The sequence below is a fragment of the Cricetulus griseus genome, chromosome 3, assembly GCF_003668045.3.
Source record: "Cricetulus griseus strain 17A/GY chromosome 3, alternate assembly CriGri-PICRH-1.0, whole genome shotgun sequence".
NCBI lineage: Eukaryota > Metazoa > Chordata > Mammalia > Rodentia > Cricetidae > Cricetulus > Cricetulus griseus.
The window spans coordinates 145,345,442-145,367,009 of record NC_048596.1 but is presented as its reverse complement, the minus strand read 5'-3'; positions in this window follow the sequence as shown (position 1 = coordinate 145,367,009).

Below are 21,568 nucleotides of genomic sequence, written 5' to 3'. Positions count from 1 at the left end.
GGCAGGGAAATCTCTCCTATAGACCTCAGATGTTCTCTGATGGCACAGGTTAGTGGAAATGCATGGCCTATTAGGATGTTAAGCCCTAGTGTTAACGATGTTAAGTCAAGTACAGAGATGGGCAATGAATGGCTAATAAGAGTGATAAATGAGTGAGGTAACCCAGACCCAGAAAGACAAACACAGCAGGTATGTACTCACTCATAAGTGGATACTAGATAGATGTAAAGCAAAGGATAACCAGACTACAATCCACAGCTCCAGAGAAGCTAAGAGGGATGAAAGGATCACCCTGGGAAATGGAAATAGATGAGATCTCCAAGACAAACCTCTGAAACCGAAACTGAAACTCCAAGGGAGGTAGGCGGCAGTAGAGGGGAGGGGAGGGGGGTGAGAACATGAGGGGATAGGATGGTCCAGTTGGGGGAAGGATGGAGAAAGAGAGCAATAAAGAGATATCTTATGTGATAGGTAGGGTTTTAGTTGGGGGGGATGGTAGGGGAGGATGTGAGGGAGAAGGGAACTGGGATTGCCATGTAAAACAATCTTGTTTCTAATTCAAATAAAAAATCTGCATAAAAAAGAGAGATATCTTGATAGAGGGAAACATTATAGAGTCAGGGAGAAACCTGGAACTAGAGAAATTCCCAGGAATACACAAGGATGACCCCAGCTAAGAGTCCTAGCAATAGTGGAGAGAATGCCTGAACTGGCCTTCTCCTGTAATCAGATTGGTTGACTACCCTAGCTGTCATCATAGAACCTTTACCCAGTAACTGGTGAAAGCAGATGCAGAGATCCACAGCCAAGCACCAGGCCAAGTTCCTGAAGTCCAGTCAAAGAGAGGGAGGAGTGATTATATGATTAAATGGGTCAAGATTAAAGCCAGGGTGGTGGGGGGAGACCCACAGAGACAGTTGACCCAAGCTAGTGGGAGCTCATGGACTCTGGACTGACAGATGGGGAGCCTGAATAGGACTGAACTAGGTCCTGTGAATGTGTGTGACAGTAGTGTAGCTTGGTCTGTTTATGGGGCCCCTGGCAGTGGGACCAGGATCTATGCCTAGTGCATGAGCTGGCCTTTTGAAACCCATTCCCTTTGGTGATGAAAGACCCCCGACCTTAGCTTTTTCTTTTAAGTTTCCCCGCACGCAGCTGGCAGAGCGCGTGGGGAATACATCCTCCCCAGCACTCCCCGACCCTTGATCCCTACAGCTGCTGGCTCTCACTCCCCGCCCTGCGCAAGGCCAACCCCCGTCGGATCGCTCCGGATCGCTCCGTCCCAAGGCCAGCCATCTGGACCAGCAGAAGATAAGGCCGTTTCGCCTGACTATTAAACCTTGAGAAAATGCTGATTTGATGCTTTTCGCTTCTGTACTGTGCCTGTTTTCCCCTATAAAAAGGACCCCCCTTCCGGGGCTCGGGGCTTGGCAAAACAGAAGCTAAGCCCCGGATATCCGTGTTATTAATAAAGCCTCTTGCTCTTGCATCCAAAGTTCGTGGTTTCGCTGATTCCTGGGTGCGGGTCTCCTTCTATGAAAGTACCTCTTCTGAGGTCTTTCAGTGAGATGTCTTGCTCAGTCTTGAAGCAGGAAGGAGGGGTTTGGTCATGCCTCAACTTAATGTGCCAGGCTTTGCTGACTTCCCATGGGAGGCCTTATCCTTCCTAAGAAGTGGATGGGAGGTGGATTTGAGGGGAGGTGGAGGGAGTGGGAGGAAAGGAGGGAAGGGGAACTGTGGTTGGTTATGTAAAATGAATAAAAAATTTTAAAATAGAAAACAAGTCTTTTAGAATATCATCTTCAAAGGTCTTACATGTATTGAAGATTACTATTGGGTTCTTCATAGCTGTTCTGTTTGTTTGTTTTCTAAAGTTTATTAAAAGTCAAAGAATAGAAAAACTTTACATTAAAAAAGAAAGATAAATGGAACTCAACATAACTCTGCTCCAGACCTGCAACATTCCTATTCACCACAACCACAGTTCGAACCATCAGTCAGCCTCATGGAATCTAACACAGGCACAGCTTTGTCCTGGTAACTTCAGTTCACAAGGCCAGAGAAGAAATATGAATATGGCTGCTTCAAGGTTCAGGGGTCACGGGGCCTTGCTAATGTAGACTCAGTCCTCTCTAAGTGCTACACGACAAGCTACAACTCCAGCTAGACGGAAACAGGGGTAACCCCAAGCCTTTCTCCATTGCTGGCTTTTACAGGAGATAAAAGTGACGCTTGCCAAAGAACTGAATTACTTACCGAGGCCTATGACTGCATAGCTTCAGAGCTGCCTTATATTTCTGAAGTTATTCCATTAATTATTTAACTGATGACTGGTGAAAAGTGGTCTTTCTTTTAAAATAGCCAGTGGTAGTGCACGCCTTTAATCCCAGCTCTCAGCAGGAAAAAGCAGGTGGATCTTTATGAGTTCATGGCCCAGCTTGGTCTTCAGAGCAAGTGCCAGGACACTCCTGGGTGTACAGAGAAACCAAAAAAACAAAAATAAATAAATAAATAAGGTAAGTCAGGACAACCTAAACTCTATTGGTGACTAAAACTGGTCTTTGTGGAAAGAATTGTTGATTATAATACCTTTGCCCAAAATAGGAGGAAAGAAAAATGAAGGACGAAAAAGAGAACAAAAAAATGCATATTGCTATGGCCTGGTACCCAGGCAAATTGCCTCCCTAGCAACTGGAGCTGCTACATGGTTTGAAACTGCTAGTTTGTTCAAAATCAAAGATGAAGAATGAACCTACAAAAGACACTTTGCTTCCAAGGGACTGGCGAAGTCAAAAGTCAAGAACAAAGGGCTCATCTGAGGAACAATTATGAGCTGTCAATAGCACAACTCTTTCTTTCTGAAGCACAGACCTGGAGAGTGCTGGAAGCCAGAACTAGCTTGCTTCTCAATTGCAAATGAGTAGTATGGAGAAGGGTGGGCGTGCCCGCCCACAGGCTTACAGAGACCACAGAAATGAAGCAAGCTGAGTCAAATGAGGGAGTTCAGTTGCCGGCAGGCTTCCAAAATTAGTTTCCCCTTTGAAAACAAGAGCAGAGAAAGTACATAGATAAATGACAAGTAACCATGGCTCTTACTAAGAAAGATGACAGAAAAGACTGTGGTGAACTCTAAGTGCCCTTCCCTGAGCAGCCAACACTACTCAGTTCCATTTGACCAGTTGTAAGGGTTATGAACTCAGCATTGCCAGGTTTTCTGTTTGTTTTTATTTACAATACAGATTTGGAATTAAAATGGCCCAGTGTTTAACAGATAACGTGAATTCATTGTGGTCCAAATAGAACAGTTCTGGGGGCTGGGCATGGCAAGGAACACCTTTAATCCCAGTACTTGGAAAACAGAGGCAGTCAAGTCTCTGAGGTTGAGGCCAGCCTCATCTACAAAGAGAGTTCCAAACAAGTCAGGACTACATAGTGAGGCTCTGTCTGAAATAGAACGCTTCTATTAGCCTAGGGAAAAATGGGATAAGAGGGAAAGAGCTCTAAGCAGTGCTAGGCTTCATCTTCACTCAGCTATCACTTACCTTGTGGCTATCTAGAAACTATTTGCTATATAATGTAAAAATACATACACTTCAGACAAATGGGGTATGGAGAGATATGTTCAAATTTGAAAATATCCTTTGGAAACCCAATACTGTGTACAGTAAATACATATTATCCTCATCATCATCATCATTGTCATGGTCATCATCGTCCTCATCATCACCATCATCATCGTCATCATCAAGCTGCAGCCTATGTTCAGTGCAGTGGTGGTTAGTCTTTATTATCAATATGACTGATTTAGAATGGCCTATGAGACTCGCCTATGGCATGTCTTTGGGGGCATTTCCACAAAGGTTTAATGGAGGAGGGAAAATCCACCCTGAATGTGGACAGTGCCATCCCATATGTTGGAGTCCCGGAGTAAATAAAAGGGGAGGCATGAGAAAGTCAGCTGAATACTAGCACTTCCCTCTTCCTGCTTCCTGTTCCCCTAAGGTGTGAGGGATCCCTAAGAAGATGTAAGTATTCCTGACCTCATGCTCTGTGCCATGATGGACCATACTCTGTCAAACTGTAAGTCAAAAACGAAAACAAAAACAAAAACAAACAAACAAACAAAAAACTCCTTCCACCCACAAGCTACTTTTTGTCAGGTATAGTGTCATAGTAACAAGAAAAGTTTCTAATAAAAATACCTCGGTGGGGGGGGGGGGAGGAGAAAAAAGTGTTCCCTGTGGGACAATAACAGAAGTTGTGGCTTTTCCTCCACATCCTCCCCAAGCTAACCAGGGTTGCAGAAACTAAGAGAGCACATGATGCATGCATGCCTTCAGTCTTGATACATAGAGGTCCTTGCCACCTTTCACTCACATCCTCCAATCCTAAGCAGTCTGGACTGACTAGAGCCTTTTCAGAGGCAGGAAGGCATCCTGAGCTCTGGAGTCTGCCTCTATTGCCCACACCCAACTACTTTGTTCTATTTCCTGCACTAATGTTCCTGATGGGCTCCAAATTGACCTGCTGTCTTCTAATATCTGCAAACTGCAATTTCTAAACCACTGGATGTAAAGATCTCACCACCTACCTCTGCTGTTCCCTGTGTAGTGGACACCACACTGGCAGGATAGCTACTGCAAGGATGAAGGATAAGGACCCTGATACAGAACCATAGGTTAAATTCAGACTATACCACTTTTAAGGTGAGGCCATGAACAACTTCTGAACTGTCTTGCCTCTATGCTTTCCTACAGGTAAGATGTGAGCAACAATACTAGCACAGGACTAATTAAAATTAATAGGGATACCAAGTAGTCACTGGAGCAGCAGAAATGAGGACCCTGATCTGGGCTTGCTGAGCATCACAGCCTGGGGTGGGCTAGCAGTTGTGCTCCTGCTGTGGGGCTTCTGAGTACTCAGAAATGCCTTCTCCATCTGCACTCTAGCCTTGGCCAGGGCAACTTCTTAACCTTGTGATTTGCAAGCATAAACTTCCTGGAGAAAATTTTCAACTTCTTCTATCCCATCTCCATTTCCACATCCATCCTCAGCACCATTTCAGTTCTCCATCCATCCAGTACTAAAGCCATGACACTAGACAAATCAACTGGTGTGCCCTGCTCTGCCCCTGATCCCTATTGCTGAACATCTTATTAGGTAAGTATTATGGCTTCCTATGTGAGTGTTATGATTTTGTTTGGCATTAAGAACTACATTTCTTTTCAGGGATAAGGGTGAGCATTTCATATAGGAGTACAATGTTTCTTCTTTATTAAACACCTCCCTGCACTGCTCCAATGCATTCTGTGTCCTTCACACATTCCTCCTCATTAATTCAGGTCATCTTCTTTTGTATGTGATGGTTTGAATAATACTGGCCATCACAGATTCATATATTTTAATGTTTGGTCAACGGGGAGTAGAACTATTTGAGAAATATTAGGAGATACTGTCTTTTGGTAGGAAGTGTGTTACTCGGGTGGGATTTTGATGTTTCAAAAGCCCTAATCAGGTTGTGTGTGTGTGTGTGTGTGTGTGTGTGTGTGTGTGTGTGTGTGTGTGTGTGTGTGTGTCTATCTTTCTGACTGTCTCTCTGTCTGTGTGTGTGTGTTTCTGTGTGTGTCTGTGTGTTTATCTCTGTCTTTCTCAGTCTCTCTTTGTCTGTCTGTCTCTCTATCTCTGTGTCTCTGTCTCTCTGTGTGTATGTGTGTCTCTATCTCTCTGTGTCTCTGTCTCTGTCTTTCTGTCTCTCTCTGTCACTCTGTGTGTGTATGTCTGTAGGTCTATCTGTCTCTGAGACAGGGTTTCTCTGTGGCTTTGGAGGCTGTCCTGGAACTAGCTCTTGTAGACTCACAGAGATCCGCCTGCCTCTGCCTCCTGAGTGCTGGGATAAAGGTGTGTGCCACCAACACCCGGCATCTTTCCTCTTTTTTATTAATTTGTTTTGTACATTCCACTGTCTCTGTCTTTTTCATTCCTTTTTTGTCTCTGTGTCTGGCTGTCTCTGTGTCTCTCTGTCTCTGTGTGTGTGTCGATCTGTCTCTCTCTGTCTTTTTCATTTTCTCTGTCTGTCTCTGTCTTTCTGTGTCTCAGTCTCTCTCTCTCTCTCTCTCTCTCTCTCTCTCTCTCTCTCTCTCTCTCTCTCTCTGCTGCCTGCAGGTCAGAATTGTAAAGCTCTCTCAGTTACTGGTCCAGCACCATGCCTATCTGCTTCCCATATGATAATCATGGACAAACCCTGTAATCAAGCCCCCCAATTAAATGTTTTCTTTTATAAAAATTGCCTTTGTTGACTATCTCTTCTAACAATAGGACAGAACAGAAACTACACACTTTTGTCGTGTTTTTATACATATATAACCTACTCAGTCCATTAAGTATTGCTCATATGTATTTAGGTAGCTGACCACTTGGACATGGGCAACATGTCAGGGGTCTTTTCTCTGTGGAAAACCTATACTCATAATTCAGCAGCATTGACTGCCTGTAGTTCTTCAACTAGGGGTGGGTGTATCTCCCCTCATTCCTGCTGGAGTGTTGACTGGTGCAGTCTTATTCAAGTCTTGAAGCACTTTATTTTGGCATCAGCACATCTTACTTGAGGTTTTCTGTAGATCCAGATCCAACTGTGTGTTCCAGCGGATGCAACTGACCAGGATCCATATGACCATCCTGTCTCTGGTCCACGTATTCCTGTCTTGCAGCTCATGAAATGGCATTCGAGGCTTCTTGGGTTATAGTTCAAAGTTATTATAGCTCATTCCTCTACAAGCTCATTGTATTGTTTGTCCTGGTACCATGGTACAGACATCATAGCTAAGTTTACTGGCACTTGAAACAGAAGCTGAGTGAGCACTCAGGCACCCAAAGGGCTCTGCAGGACATTCCTGAGGGTGATGAACATGGAGGGAGCCTTCCTTGAGGAATTCTGCAGATGCTGGGCTGCAGACTGGAGCAGTGATGAAGGGCCTTAGCCTTGCTTTGAAGTGGACACTGTCCTGCCACACTTGACAGCTATGTGCTCTTCTCTCAACCTCATGTGTGAAAAATACCTAGGGATTCCTCAACATGGATTTATTTTATTCTGGCTTCTCATGATTTTCTTTGAGAAAGCATTAGTCTGACAGTAGACTGCTTGGGTTCCTCCATTAAAAAAAAGGAAGAACCTTATGTTATGCTTTCTAATTTTTTTCTTATTCTGCACTTTTTAATTTCACCACAATGAAAATTCCCATACCAAACTCCAAAAGTTTTGTTTGTAGTTATTGTATATGTGACAGCAGAAACTACAATTCCTTATTTTTCTCTCAGACTCTGTTCTCAAGGCCACCACAACCTGCCCTGTGATTGGGTGTTGCTGCAGGTAGAGGGGTTGGTTCTGAGTAAATGAGTTTGGAGTCTCATTCCATCATCAAGTCTTCAGAACACAGTGTGTTAAGGATGGCATCCCTGCCTGCAGGGTAAAGACCTAGGGAGCTTTTAATAAGTCCTGTAGAGACTGCTCCTGTATCCTTGAAAACTGGTATTATTTAGTTTTCACCCAGAACAATGTGAATTCTAGAAATATTGAAGGCCCATCTCAATTTAACATCGTAATCTATGTGTTTATGTCAATATAAACATATCCTGGAAATCATTTATTAACAGTGCATAGATTTATTACACAGTTGGTTGAAAACCATAGACATTACAAGACTTTATACCAATTGTTCTATGACTTTTTCTCAGTCTGAATGGTCAGTCCTCTTGAGGAATGGATTTTAAAGCAACCAATCCTTCCACAGTTGTGTAAATTATATTGGTAAAAATTAGTGTCAACTGAACCATATTCCTGGAATCCAGTTGTGGAGAGGGAAGAGGGATGAGCAAAGAAGCCAAAACGGTGCTGCAGAAACCCGCAGAAACAGTTGACCTGACCTACTGAGAGCATGGAGACCCTAGTCATAAAGCTGGGGAAACAGCATTGGACCAAGCCAAGCCCTCTGAATGTGGGTGCCAGCTAGGAGGCCAAGACAGTCAATGGGACTTCTAACAATTGAGCCAGTCTTTAACCCTAGAGCACAAATGGGCTTTGGGAGCCCATTCTCTATGGAGGGCTGTTGCAGCCCAGATACAGTAAGGAGGGCCTAGGCCCTCCCCCAAATGATATGATGGACCTTGAAGGTCCCCTGTGGAAGGCTTCACTATCCCTGGGGAGGAGTTGGGGGATGGGTTGGGGGAGTTGTTGGGGAACATGGAGGATGGGAGGGTGAGGAAATGGGGGGATGGATATGTAAATATGAGTAGTAATTAAAGAATAAAAAAGTTTTAAAAAATTAGTGTCAAGAGTTCAGGGCTGTTTGGTACCACTGGTTATTCATACTACAAAGAACCCATGCAAACTGGGGAGGTTAACAAGTAGACTGTGAATATTCAGAACACAATTTTTAATAGCTATGAGGATTTAGAAAAATCGTTCTGTAGTTAAGAATGCTTAGTGCCCATCCAAAGAATTTAGTTCCCAGCACCCACATCAGGCAGCTCACAACTGCCTATATCTCCAGATTAGGGCGACCCAGTGCCCTATTCTGGCCTCCACAGGTACCTGCACACATGTGTACATACAGACATATACACATACACATAAATAAAAATAAAGTCTTTCTAAAGTATCTATGAAATTATACCATGTAGTTTTCAAATTTCCCAACCAAATATATTGATGGCTTTTTAAATTGTTATATATTCATTAGACATAGTAATGGATATCATAAAAATATTTTCATGTAAGTACATCATATATAAAAATCATGGAGCCTATATATTCACTATACACACACACACACACACACACACACACACACACACACACACACACACACTTGATGGTTCTTATATCATGGTTCAATGCTGCAAATTCAGTTTCCTTGGCTACAGATTCAAAGCTCTCCTGAGTCCAGAACTCTGCTGATTCCAAATCCTAAATGTTTCTGTCCTAGTTTGTTTGTCTACTGCTATGATAAAACACTGACCAAAACAAACTTGGGGACGCAGGGTTTGTTTGGCTTACAGCTTAAAGCCCATCACAGAGGGAGCCAAGGCAGGAACTCAAGGCAGAAATCTGATGTCAGGAACTGAAGCGAAGACTGTGAGGAACACTTCTTACTGGCTTGCTCTCCATGGCTTGCTCAGCTTGTTCTCTTATACATCCCAGGCCCACCTACCCAAGGTTGGTACCACCCACTGTGGACTAGGCCCTCACACATTATCGTCATTCATTAAGAAAATTTCCCATAGACATGCCCACAGGACATTCTGATGAAGGGCAATGCTCAGTTGAGATTCCCTCTTCCCAGATATGTCTAGGTTTTGTGTCAAGTTGATAAAAACCAGCCTGCATGCAATTCTATAGAATCATTTGGCCTTTAGGACACTCACAAGCTATGAGGAAATGCTATGACAGTGCTGTAAGGCCAGGCCCAGGCAGGATGTCATGATGTGGTGTCATTGGCTCAGCTAATTGCAAAACTTAGGTGTTTGTGATTTTGTCAGTTGCACAGCTTTTTCTAAAGTTTTTCCTATCATGCAGAGACCTGATGAGTAACCCCAAAATGAAAGTGGTGAATAATTCTTCTTGAAGCCAAACCACATAAAATTATATTCTGAATCTTTCTATATTTGAATATTGAAAGTGTCTTAACAGCTGTGTAACTCACAACTTGGTTATTAAATTCTGTAAATAATATTAAAATTCATTACCAGTGTGTTTTTATAGTATCTTACTTTTTGACAAAACTGGTTTTTTGAACATACTGTAGCACATGCCATGAACAAGGCACATAGATTTCAACATCTGAAACATCACAGAAAGGAAGGTGATGTACAGTTGGGCCATAGATACGTGGTCTTTTTTAAGAGAAATCTGTAGAAAATAAAAAAAAAATACATTCTTAATATCACTAGTGGGTGTGTAATCTTCTGGCCTGTCTGGTTTACAGACTTTTTGAGCTCCAGCCCTGTCCTCACTTAGAGTAACTACCATATCCTTCTGGATGGTCAGTCCTCACCTCTCCATATTCAAACATTTACCCTTGTCATTCACTCGATACAACCACCGGTTCTGTAGCTAGTCATCCTCCACATCAGTGGGGCTGCCAAAGTCTTCGTTTCCACGTCATCTACCTGATCCTCACTCCTCCATTAAGCTGTTTTCCCTAGAGCCTCTGCTCCAATGGCCTTCCCATATTCAACCAATCTCTTGCCAGCATATCACACTGACCATCACGTCCATGCTTGGTACATTCAGATTCCACAATGTGCTGTTATAGCCACGACTTTGCACACATTCTTGGTGCCCTTGCTCCACTCACCACTGCTTACTAACCAGGCACGGACTATCTGTTTAAATCCCTCACTCCTGGGCTGGGGATGAGCATGTGTCTCAGCATTTTGCATGCACAAATCCCTGAGTTTGATTTCCAGCACCACATAAAATTAGCTGTGGTGACACATGCCTATACTCCTGTATTGGAAAAAAAAAAAGAAAGAAAATCAGAACTTCAAGGTTATTCTCAGATATACAGCTAGATCAAGACCATCTTGGAATAAAGGAGATCTCATCTCAAATAAATAAATCTTAGTCACTCCTCAATAATGTGCACTGTATGTAACAACATCCTTTCAATCTTATGAAGGGCATTGGATTATATGATCATTAACAGAGACAAATTCTAAAAAGTAAAAATGAATGTTTGATAATCAAAAGTATAATTTCAGCTAATAGGATATTTAGGAATAAATACTTTAACAAGAAATTACTTCCAAAGAACAATGTTTTATAAGACATGCACCTTCTGTTTGATACATTTCTGTGCTGTTTGCAAGAAACTGGCAATGTGCTGACATCACTGCTTTAACAGAGAAAAGGAGAAGCCAGACCATGGGGAGTGCAGAGCAAATAGAGAGACTTTGCTCCATCCTCACCAAGAGTTTGCCAGCACAGCTCACCTGGCTTGGCATTATTGTCCAGGTGGCAGGAAACTCCAAAACAAGAACCACAAGAAAGGAGGACACAGTGGGGCTGTGACTTGTACAAGTTGAGAGATAAAAGCATAGCAAAACGAGAGATTGAGAAATGTCTCAGGAGGAACATGACGTAACAGACCCTATACTCCCATTTGTCAATAGGACTCTGAGCAGGAAACCACAGGGCTGTCTGGCGTATTGATAAACTTCCTTCCAGCTTTTAAATGCACTTCTCCAGAGCAGAGAAGTATCCTTTAGTGACTGTTATCTTCCCTTCTACACAGCCAGCTTGCCACATCCAGCAAGAAGGATGGGGGAAAGGTAAGATTCTTATTTCCAAATCTATTGCTGTATCTTTTCTGTGTGAGTATCCATTATAATCTATACCGGAGCAGAATATTCAAGTAGGCATGAGGACCATGGCTGGAAAAGATGAGAAATATGCAACTCCTTTTGGTGAGTTTGGTGCTGGCGGGCTGGACAGTGAATAGAGAAGCTGCTAATTAATATTCATTAGACTGCATCCTGATCTCCTTGTCACTAAAGTTTTTGTGCTAATCTGCTCAACAGATGAGCTCAAATCACAGAACCTTGTGACCAGAGAACACAATCAGTGTTCCACCAGACCTGAGACAATCTCAGTGCATATCCTCTTGCTCAGCCTAGTTGCAGATGTCAGCCAGAGGTCTTGCCAAAAAGCAAAGCCCAGTCAACGGTCCCACCCAAATTCAGAGCAAAGGGAATTGCCCAGCTATCTAGAGAAACTGAAAGTATGCTCCCACTGCTCACGGCCAGCAGCAGCTGCCCATTCAGCATCACAGATTAGACACCGAGGGGTTGGGGGGAGGCAGGTCTGTCCCTGCCAAAGAACACCATGAGAAGTGACAAAGAAATGACTGTCTCCACAAATGCTCTACATCAGGAAAAAAACAGACATAGCTTTATAAATCTCAAGAAATTATGAGCCTTCCAAAAGATACTAACAAGCTATGACAGCAGATATTAAGCAAGGAAAGAAATGACAGAAAACCAAGACCAGCCCAATCCTCTTTAAAACTGTCTGTGAAGTTCAAGGATATGAAGACAAGAAATTAATTAAGGTATTAATTAAGCAACACAGCAGTTGAAAAAGCAATCATCTCCCCCATTTAGACACCCATTTTAACAACATCTTTTTTATCAGTATATACAATATATATGAATCTCACAAAGTAATGGGACTTGTAATGGCATTCCATACACAAACACAGTCTCTGGAGGTATTCATACCTTCATCACCTTGCTGCCTTCTTCTTGCTGTTCTCCTCCATCCCTTAAAATAGTTCCCATTCTACTTTCTATGCTATTTTTAAGTTCTCCTATTTCCTCAGTCTGAAATAATTTCACTGCATACATATACACCACACACACACACACACACACACACACACACACACACACACACACACACGAAGACACACATACCTATACACACACACACCTATACAGACACACACATATCACACATATATACACACACACACCACACCACACACAGAGACACACACTACACATGTACACACAGGCACACACACCATAACAAACACACACACACACACACACACACACACACACACACACACACGAAGACACACATACCTATACACACACACCTATACAGACACACACATATCACACATATATACACACACACACCACACCACACACAGAGACACACACTACACATGTACACACAGGCACACACACCATAACACACACACACACACAACACACACACACACAACACACACACACACACACACACACACACACACACACACACACACGTGTAAGTCAGATGTAGAAATAAAGTGTCTTTATTGATCACCCCACACTTTATTTATTGAGTTGGGTCTCTCACTAAACCCAGAGCTAGCCAACTCTACCTAGCCTGGCTTGCCAGCTTGCTGTAGGGATCCCCTGTTACCCTGTGTCTTAGGATATCGATTGCTATGGACTACCACGACAAAAAACAATCTGGATAGGAAAGGGTTTACTTCACTCACACTTCCATATAACAGTTCATTAAAAAAAAAAAAAAAAAAAAAACAGAAAAACAGTAAGGGCAGGAACTCAAGTAGGGCAGGAACTTAAGTAGAGCAGGAACCTGGAGGCAGGAACTAATGCAGAGACCATGGAGGGGTGCTGCTTACTTACTTGCTCCTCGTGGCTTACTCAACCTGCTTTCTTATCAAATCCAGAACCACCAGGTCAGGGATGGTACCACTGTCTGGGCACACCATCCATCATTAATTAAGAAAATGCCCTACAATTGGATCTTAGGGAGACATTCCTTTCTTTAAGATAATGCTAGATAGTATAAAGTTGACATAAAATTGCTGTTATATACTGTTTCTGCTTCCTAAGTGCTTGGATTACAGGCAGTTGCCACACCTACCCAGCTTTGAAGTGGGTTCCATAGATCTGAATTCCAACACTCAAGTTTGCATGACAAGGGCATTGTCCACTGAACCATCTTGCCAGCCTCCACCACATATTTTGAGACAGTGTCTGTCAGTGAATGTGGAACTCACAAATTGGCCAGACTGGCTCACAAGCAAGCCCCCAGGGATTCTCCTGTCTTCAGCTCCCAGCTCTAAGATTACAGGCACTCACAACCATGCATGGCTTTTTACAAGGGTGCTGGAGACCTGAACCTAAGCACTTGACCCACTGAGCCCCAGCCCAGCCCCTGATGTTTTCTTGATAGCTGAATAAAATGTGTGTGTGTGTGTGTGTGTGTGTGTGTGTGTGTGTGTGTGTGTACATGTGGGGGGGGAGATATCTTTTCTTTATCCATCCTTTAATACACACATTGATTGATTCTATAACTTGACTATTGTAAATAAGACCATAATATACAAATATATAATTATCTCTTCTGACTTTGAGTTCTTGGGCTATATGCCCCAACGCAGCCTACATGAAGCCTATGGCAGTTTTAGCTCTAGTCTTTGAATGATATCTCTACTGATTTCCTTACTACCTGCAATAATGTCCATTCCCTTCAGTAGTCAAGAAATCCCTTTTCACCATGTCCTCCCCATTGTCCATTACTGTTTACTACCTTAGCAATGTTCATTTTGTCTGGGCTGATCATAGGAATTGACTTTATACAGCAGGGGAGATGGAGGAAGTTTCAGTCTTCTACCTGTGGGTTTCCTATTTTAATAGCATTGTTCCTGAAGGGGCTATCTGACTTTTGATGAGGAGCAGATGGAGGCAGCTGTGTGGGTTTACACATGGGTCCTCTATTCTACTACGCTGGTCTCCACTATCTGCTTCTTGTACCACTACCGCTCTTCTTTTACTGTACAGATCAGTATTATCATTTGAAATCAGATGCTGGGTTGCTTCCAGCATTGTTCTTGCTCATGATTTCTGCCATCATTTGTGGTCTTCTGTGCTCCTGCATGACTTCTGTCTGTGTAAGAATGTAATTGCAATTTTATAGGGACACTACTGAATTCACTGATTACTTTGAGTAACACAGCCATTTTCCTTTTTTTAACTTTCTTATTTCTTTATGCATCTTCATGCATCTCCATTCCATTCATTTCTCCAGCCCTCCATATCTGCCCTCTGCCCATGCCATCTCCCCCCAAAAATAAAAGAAAATTAAAAAAAAAGAAAAGTCAATCTCATCTTGGAAGCTATAGTGTGATAGTGAGTCACACAGTAAACCCTTTTATCCATATATCTTTAGGTACAAGTGTTCATTGCAAAGAGTCATTGGTCTGGTTCAAGGCCTCTGGTTTCTGCTACACTATTGATGGTGGGCCCTCGCTGGAAGTCTCTTGGTTATCCTGCTGTTGCCCTGTGTCATAGAGATCCTGCAGCTTTGGGTCTCCAGGACCTACTACGTCACATGCTCCAGAAGATCACAGATGGGGTGGAAATTGGGGTGGGCCAACTCCTGGTTCTGATCCTGAGCAGTTGCAGGGTTGGTCAGCCCACCAGCTCTCCCTTATCCTCAACACCAGGGTGAGCTCTCCAGCATTGCCCTGACTGGTTCACCCTTTGTGGTGATGAGCAAAGGGAAGGGCCAGGTATCATGCTTTCATGTCCTCAGAGTTGGTTCTCCCACAACTACACCATCAGGGCCAGCTCTACTGTCAGGCATAGCCCAGGCATAGGTGTAGGGGCCACTCTCCCAAATGCTGCAACTAATGAGGGGCAGGGACAGCTCTCTCACCTGACTCAGGTATTGATGGGCAGGGGTGGTGGTGGGGGAGGACATCTCTGATGAGTAATGGCAATAGCTCTCCCATGCTCACAACTTTGGGGCTGGCTCTGCCAATGGTGTTGGCTCTATTATGCTGCCCAGGCAAGGTACCCAGCCTTTAGCTATCTTCTTTGACTTATTTCTTCTGAGCCTTATTATTTTCGCTATTTCAAAAGTTTCTTAGATCATTGTCTAGTTAAAGTTTCTATTGCTGTGAAGAGATACCATGACTACATTAACTCTTACAAAGGAAAACATTTAATTGAGGCTAATTTACCATTTCAGAGGTTTAGTCCATTATCATTATGGCAGAAAGCATGGCAGTAGACAGGCAGATGTGGTGCTAGAGAAGGAGCTGAGAGATCTACATCTGGATCTGTAGGTAGAAGGAAAAGCACTGTGTGCCACTGAGCCTGGCTTAAGCATCTGAGACCTTAAAGACCCGCCCCCACATTAACACTCTTCCTCCAACAAGGCCACACCTCCTAATAGTTCACTCCCTATGGGCCAACCATTCAAACACATGAATCTTTGGGGGTCATTCCTATTAAACCATCACAGTCATTGATTTCTTCTTCAGGGTATTTCTTATTACATATAAGAAACCTACTACATTTTTAATATTGAATTTGTACTTTTTCAAATTCTTTAATTACTACTCATATTTACATCCCCCCATTCCCTTGCCCTCCCATCCTCCCATGTCCCCCACCAACCCCACCCGCCCACCCCCCCCAACTCCTCCCCAAGGATAGTGAGGCCCTTCACGGGGGACCTTCAAAGTCTGTCATATCATTTGAGGAATTGAATTTGTACCTTAGCAAGTCAGATTTGCCTGGAAATATATCAATTTCTTCTGGATTTTTCCAATTTATCACATAATAACTTTTAAAAAGTATGCCCTAGTAGTCCTCTATCATAATGCTCCACTTTTAATCTTGAATTTTATTTGGATCTTCTCTCTGTCGCTGTGGCTTAGTCTGGCTGATGGCTTATTAAACTGTTTAGCTTTTCAGAGAACCAGTTTGTTTTATTGGTTCAGTATATTGTTCCTTTAGTGTCTGTTTCATTGAACTCTGCCCTGATCATTATTGCTTCTGTCTCCCAACTTGGGTTTGTCTTGCTCTTAGTTTTCTAAGACTTTGGAGGTACATCAGAAATTCAGTTTGCTCTGATTTTTGAACAAAAGCACTCATAACTATAAACTACCACTTGACACTGCTTTCACTCTTTGTGAGACTTATATTTTGCTTTTCATTTGATTCTAGAATTTTTCAAAGCAGAAGTTTTGTCATTTTTTCAAATATTATTTTTATATTTGAGAGAATAATTTAATTACATTTTCTCCTATATGACCCTCCCCACTCCACTCCTTTTCATTAATTGTTACTTCAGCATATGAATAAATATATATACATATTCCTAAATATAACCAGTTCAGTCCATATAATGTTACTTGTACATATGTTTTCAGGGCTGGTCATTTGGTACATTTCTTTTTTTGTTTTTTCATTTCCTCTCTGGTTTCTTCATCCAAGAAAAGTCTGTATCTGCATTTTTTTTAGTTTTCATAGTTTCTTTACTACTGATTTCTTGGATTATTCTTCTATGATTTCATAAGATAAGAAAAATTATTCCAATTTGTTTCTATTTGCAAACAATTGGGTTATTTAAATTTTTATTTTTTGAGAATTTAACACATGAGTACTATTTACATCCTTCCTACCTCTTCTTCTCCCCACTATAATTCCTCCTGTGTCCTCCTCTCATGTGATCCTCCCTCTAAAATCCATCTTCTCTTCTTTAATTATTATGGTCACCCAGGTACATACACACACACACACACACACACACACTCAAATGTATGTACTTGTGTGTGTGTGTGTGTGTGTGTGTGTGTGTGTGTGTGTGTCTTAGGGTTTCTAATGCTGTGAAGAGACACCATGACCATGGCAATTCATAAAGGAAAACATTTAATTGAGGTAGTGGACTTAGAGTTCAGAGATTCAGTCCATTATCATCATGGTGGAGAGCATGGCAACGAACAGACATAGTACTGGCTACATCTTGTTCAGAAGGCAACAGGGCTGTGACACTGGATGATATCTTGAGTGTATTTGTGACTTCAAAGCCTGCCTATACAGTGCCCCACTTCCTACAAAAAGACCACACTTACTCCACAAGGCCATACCTCCAATAGTACCACTTTCTTTGGGGTCCATTTTCTTTCAAACCATAACATTCCAGCCCCTGGCCACCAAAGGCTTGTAACCATATCATAATGCAAAAAAATGCATTTAGACCAACTTCAAAAGTCCCCATAATCTATCACAATCTCAAAAGTGTTTTAAAGTCCAAAGTTCAAAGTCTCTTCTGAGATTCATGCAATCTCTTAACTGTAATGCCCTATAAAATCAAAGTCAAAGACAGATCCCATACTTCCAACATATAATGGCACAGGTTATACATTAACATTCCAAAATATAGGGATGGGAACATAGTGAAGAAATACTAGACCAAAGTGAGACCAAAAACCAGCTGGGCAAACTCCAAACTCTGCATCTTCATGCTGATGTCAAGTACTCTTCAGATCTCTAACTCCATTCTGCGTTGTTGACTGCAAAATACTTCTTTCTCTTGGGCTGGTTCCACTCCCTGTTGGCAGCTTTCCTCTGCAGAACATGATACATGTCTGGCCTCAGTGGCTTTCCTTGGCCTCTGCAGCCAGGAGGCCAAGGAAAGCCTTAACTCATTTTTTCTATCCTTAACTCTAGAACCACATGGCCAATTCTGTCAAGTTCTACTGCTTAGTGGGGCTGGAACATAACCCCTTTGTTCAATTACATCTTCACCAGCATTCTGTTTTTGATGGTTGCCTTCACTGCCTAAGTTTGGCTATCCTTGAACTTGATCTGTAAATCAGGCTGGCCCCAAACTCAGAGATCCATGAGCCTCTGCCTTCTAGGTTCTGGAATTAAAAGTGTATACCACCACACCTGGCTCTAAGCTTTTCTTGGTTTTTTTTTTTCTTTTTTTTTTCAGATTTTTTTTGTTTGAATTAGAAACAGGATTGTTTTACATGACAATCCCAGTTCCCTTCTCCCTTCCATCCTCCCCTACCACCAACCACCAACCCCCAACTAAAATTCTACCTATCACATATCCTTGCTGCTTCCCCTGGATGGTGAGGCCTTCCATAGGGTGTCATCAGAGTCTTCCGTATCCTTGGGGATAGGGCCTAGGCCCACCCCCGTGTGTCTTGGCTCAGGGAGTATTCCTCTATATGGAATGAGCTCCCAAAGTCCATTTATGCTAGGGATAAATACTGGGCTTCTACAGGAGGTCCTATAGATTTCTGAGGTTTCCTCACTGAAACCCATGTTCCTGGGGTCTGGATCAGTCCCATGCTGGTATTCCAGCTATCAGTCTGGGGAGCAAGATCTCCCCGATGTTCAGGTCAGCTGTTTCTGTGGGTTTCACCAGCCTGGTCTGGACCCCTTTGCTCTTCACTTGTCCTTCTCTGCATCTGGGTTCCAGTTCAGTTTGGTGATTAGTAGGTATCTGCTTCTACTTCCACCAGCTGCTGGATGATGGCTATTGGGTGGCATATAAGTCAGTCATCAATCTCCTTATCCCAGGAGGACATTTAAGGTAGCCTCTCCTCTGTTGCTTAGATTGTTAGCTGGTGTCATCTTTGTAGATCTCCAGACATTTCCCTAGTGCCTGATTTCTCTGTAAACCTAAAATGTCTCCCTCTATTATCATATCTCCGTTCTGGTTATCATCTATTCTTCCCCTGACTCAACCTTTCTGCTCACTCATGTCCTCTGCATCCCTCCTCTTCTCCCCTTCTCATTCTCCTAGCTCCCTCCCCCCTCTTCCCATGCTCCCAATTTGCTCAGGGGATCTTGACCCTTTCCCCTTCTCCAGGGGACCATGTATGTCTTTCTTAGGGTCCTCCTTATTTATTAAGCATTTCTTTAATTACTTTTCACAAGTTGGAAATTTAGCTGGGTGAACCTTTCCCTGAGGTCACCACTCCCTATATTCAATTTCTTAATTATTCATCTCCTTGGACACAGGATTTAGCTCAGTTCTACTTCCTAATACCCCTTTTCTCAATCCATACATTTTGTATTTTTATTTTCCCATTGTTTTCCTTTTCATTATAAATCTTCATCAAAGTTAACACTAATAACCACACAACAGAGTCTATACTAGGTTGTTTTGAGATTTCCTCTGACAATGGAATGAATCCAAAACTCTTCACTTTACAAGGGCAAAATTCTTTGCCAAAATATCACAAGAATGATCTCTAGTCAACATACTAAAAGTCTTCTCTTTTGAAACATCTTGAGTAAGCCCCTCACAGCTCAAATAACTCTTTAGCACCACTGTCCTCCATGCTCTTACTAGTATGGCCCACTAAGTAGTACTGAATATTCCACTGCTTCCCTAACCCAAAGTCCAAATTCCTCCAAACAAAAACATGGTCAAAACTATCTTGGCAATATCCCATTCCCAGTACCAACGTCTGATTAGTTAGGACTTCTAACTAAGGTGGCAACTTACAGTTCAGAGATTCAGTCAGTTATCATCATGGCAGGAAGCATGGCAATGTGCAAGTAGACATCGTATGGCTACATCTTGATCAGAAGTCAATAGGAAGTGGACTGTGACATTAGGTAGTATCTTGAATGTATGAGACCTTAAAGCCCGTCTCCATAGTGACACTTCCTCCAGCAAGATGGAACCTACTCCATAAGGCCAAACTTCCTAATAGTGCCACTCCCTTTGGGACCATTTTCTTTCAAACCACCATAGTATGCATGTATGCAAATACACATACAACCTACATGCACACACATAAATAGATAGATAGATAGATAGATAGATACATAGATAGATAGATACATAGATACATACAACACACTGAAATCATTTAGTGTTGCTTGTATGGATATATGTTTAGGGCAGGTGACTGATATGGTTATTACACAGGTCTTGCTTAACAACCATATTGTTGAAATCTCATAAGTCACCTAAAATGTGATCTCTCTTAGAGAAAGCTCCATTGTCTGTTGAGACGAAAGTGTATTCCACAGCTATTGCATGGGACATTCTCTAGAACTGAGTCTCTTTGATCTATGGTATAGTTTAGCTCTAAAGTGTATTTGTTAATACTTTGTCTGGATAATGTATCTATTGGTGAGAGTGGGTGTTGAAGTCAACAACTATTTTTGTTTCTGGATCTATCTGCATTTATGTACAGTTATTTGCTTTGCAAATTGTGTGTGTCAATGTTTAATGCATATATATTTTCGATCCTTAAATCCCCTTTGTGGTGATACATTGTTTATGACTAACTAAATCATAATAAATAAAATAAATAAAGCTTGCCTGGGGATGAGAATGCAAAGCTAGCCACAGTAGTTAGCCATAGATGTCAGGCAGTGGTGGTTCACACCTTTGGTCCCAAGACTCAGGAGACAGAGGTAGATGGATCTCTGTGAATTCAAGACCACCCTGGGCTACATGAGAGTGAATCAGTTTAAAAGAGTAACATAGCTCACCCCTTTAATCCAGCACTAAAGAGGTACATAAAGAAGAAGCAAAGGGTCTCATGTGAGATTCAATTTTCAGTCACAGGGAAGACAGGATCTCCATTTCAGCCTTGGTAGAGGTAAGAGCTACTGGATGGCTGCTTTGCTTTTCTGATCTTTAGGCAACTTTTATTAAATCATAAATAATATATCATCACACCTCTTTTTTCAGTTTTATGAACATATGTTAATTACATATAAAATGGGCTTTATTATGCCATTTTTGACATATATATAATGTGTTTCATCATATTCATTTACCTTACATTCCCTCATCTCCCAACTCCTGCTGATCCTCTTCCTCTACCCAACTAGTCTTCTTTTCAATTCTTCTGTCTTCCTTAGGAATCATTTCCTTACTAACATGTGATGAGAATCTTTGTCTGACTAATTTTGACTTACATCTCCTCTGCTGGAGATGAGTATAGCTGCTCCTGCCTCCTTTCCTTCACTTGCTTGGCACTTTGTCTTCATCCTTTAACTCTCAGATTGTATGTTTTTGCCATTGAGGGATGTTTCTTGTAGTCAACAAGAAGTTCTATTTTGTTCTTAACCCAATCAGCCATTCTGTATCTTTCGAATGGAGTTTTAATACTGTTTACAGTACTGGATTATTGTTGAGGAATATATTTTGAAACCTGTAATTTGGTTGATATTATTTTATTGGTTGGCTTAAACACTTCATTTTTTCTCT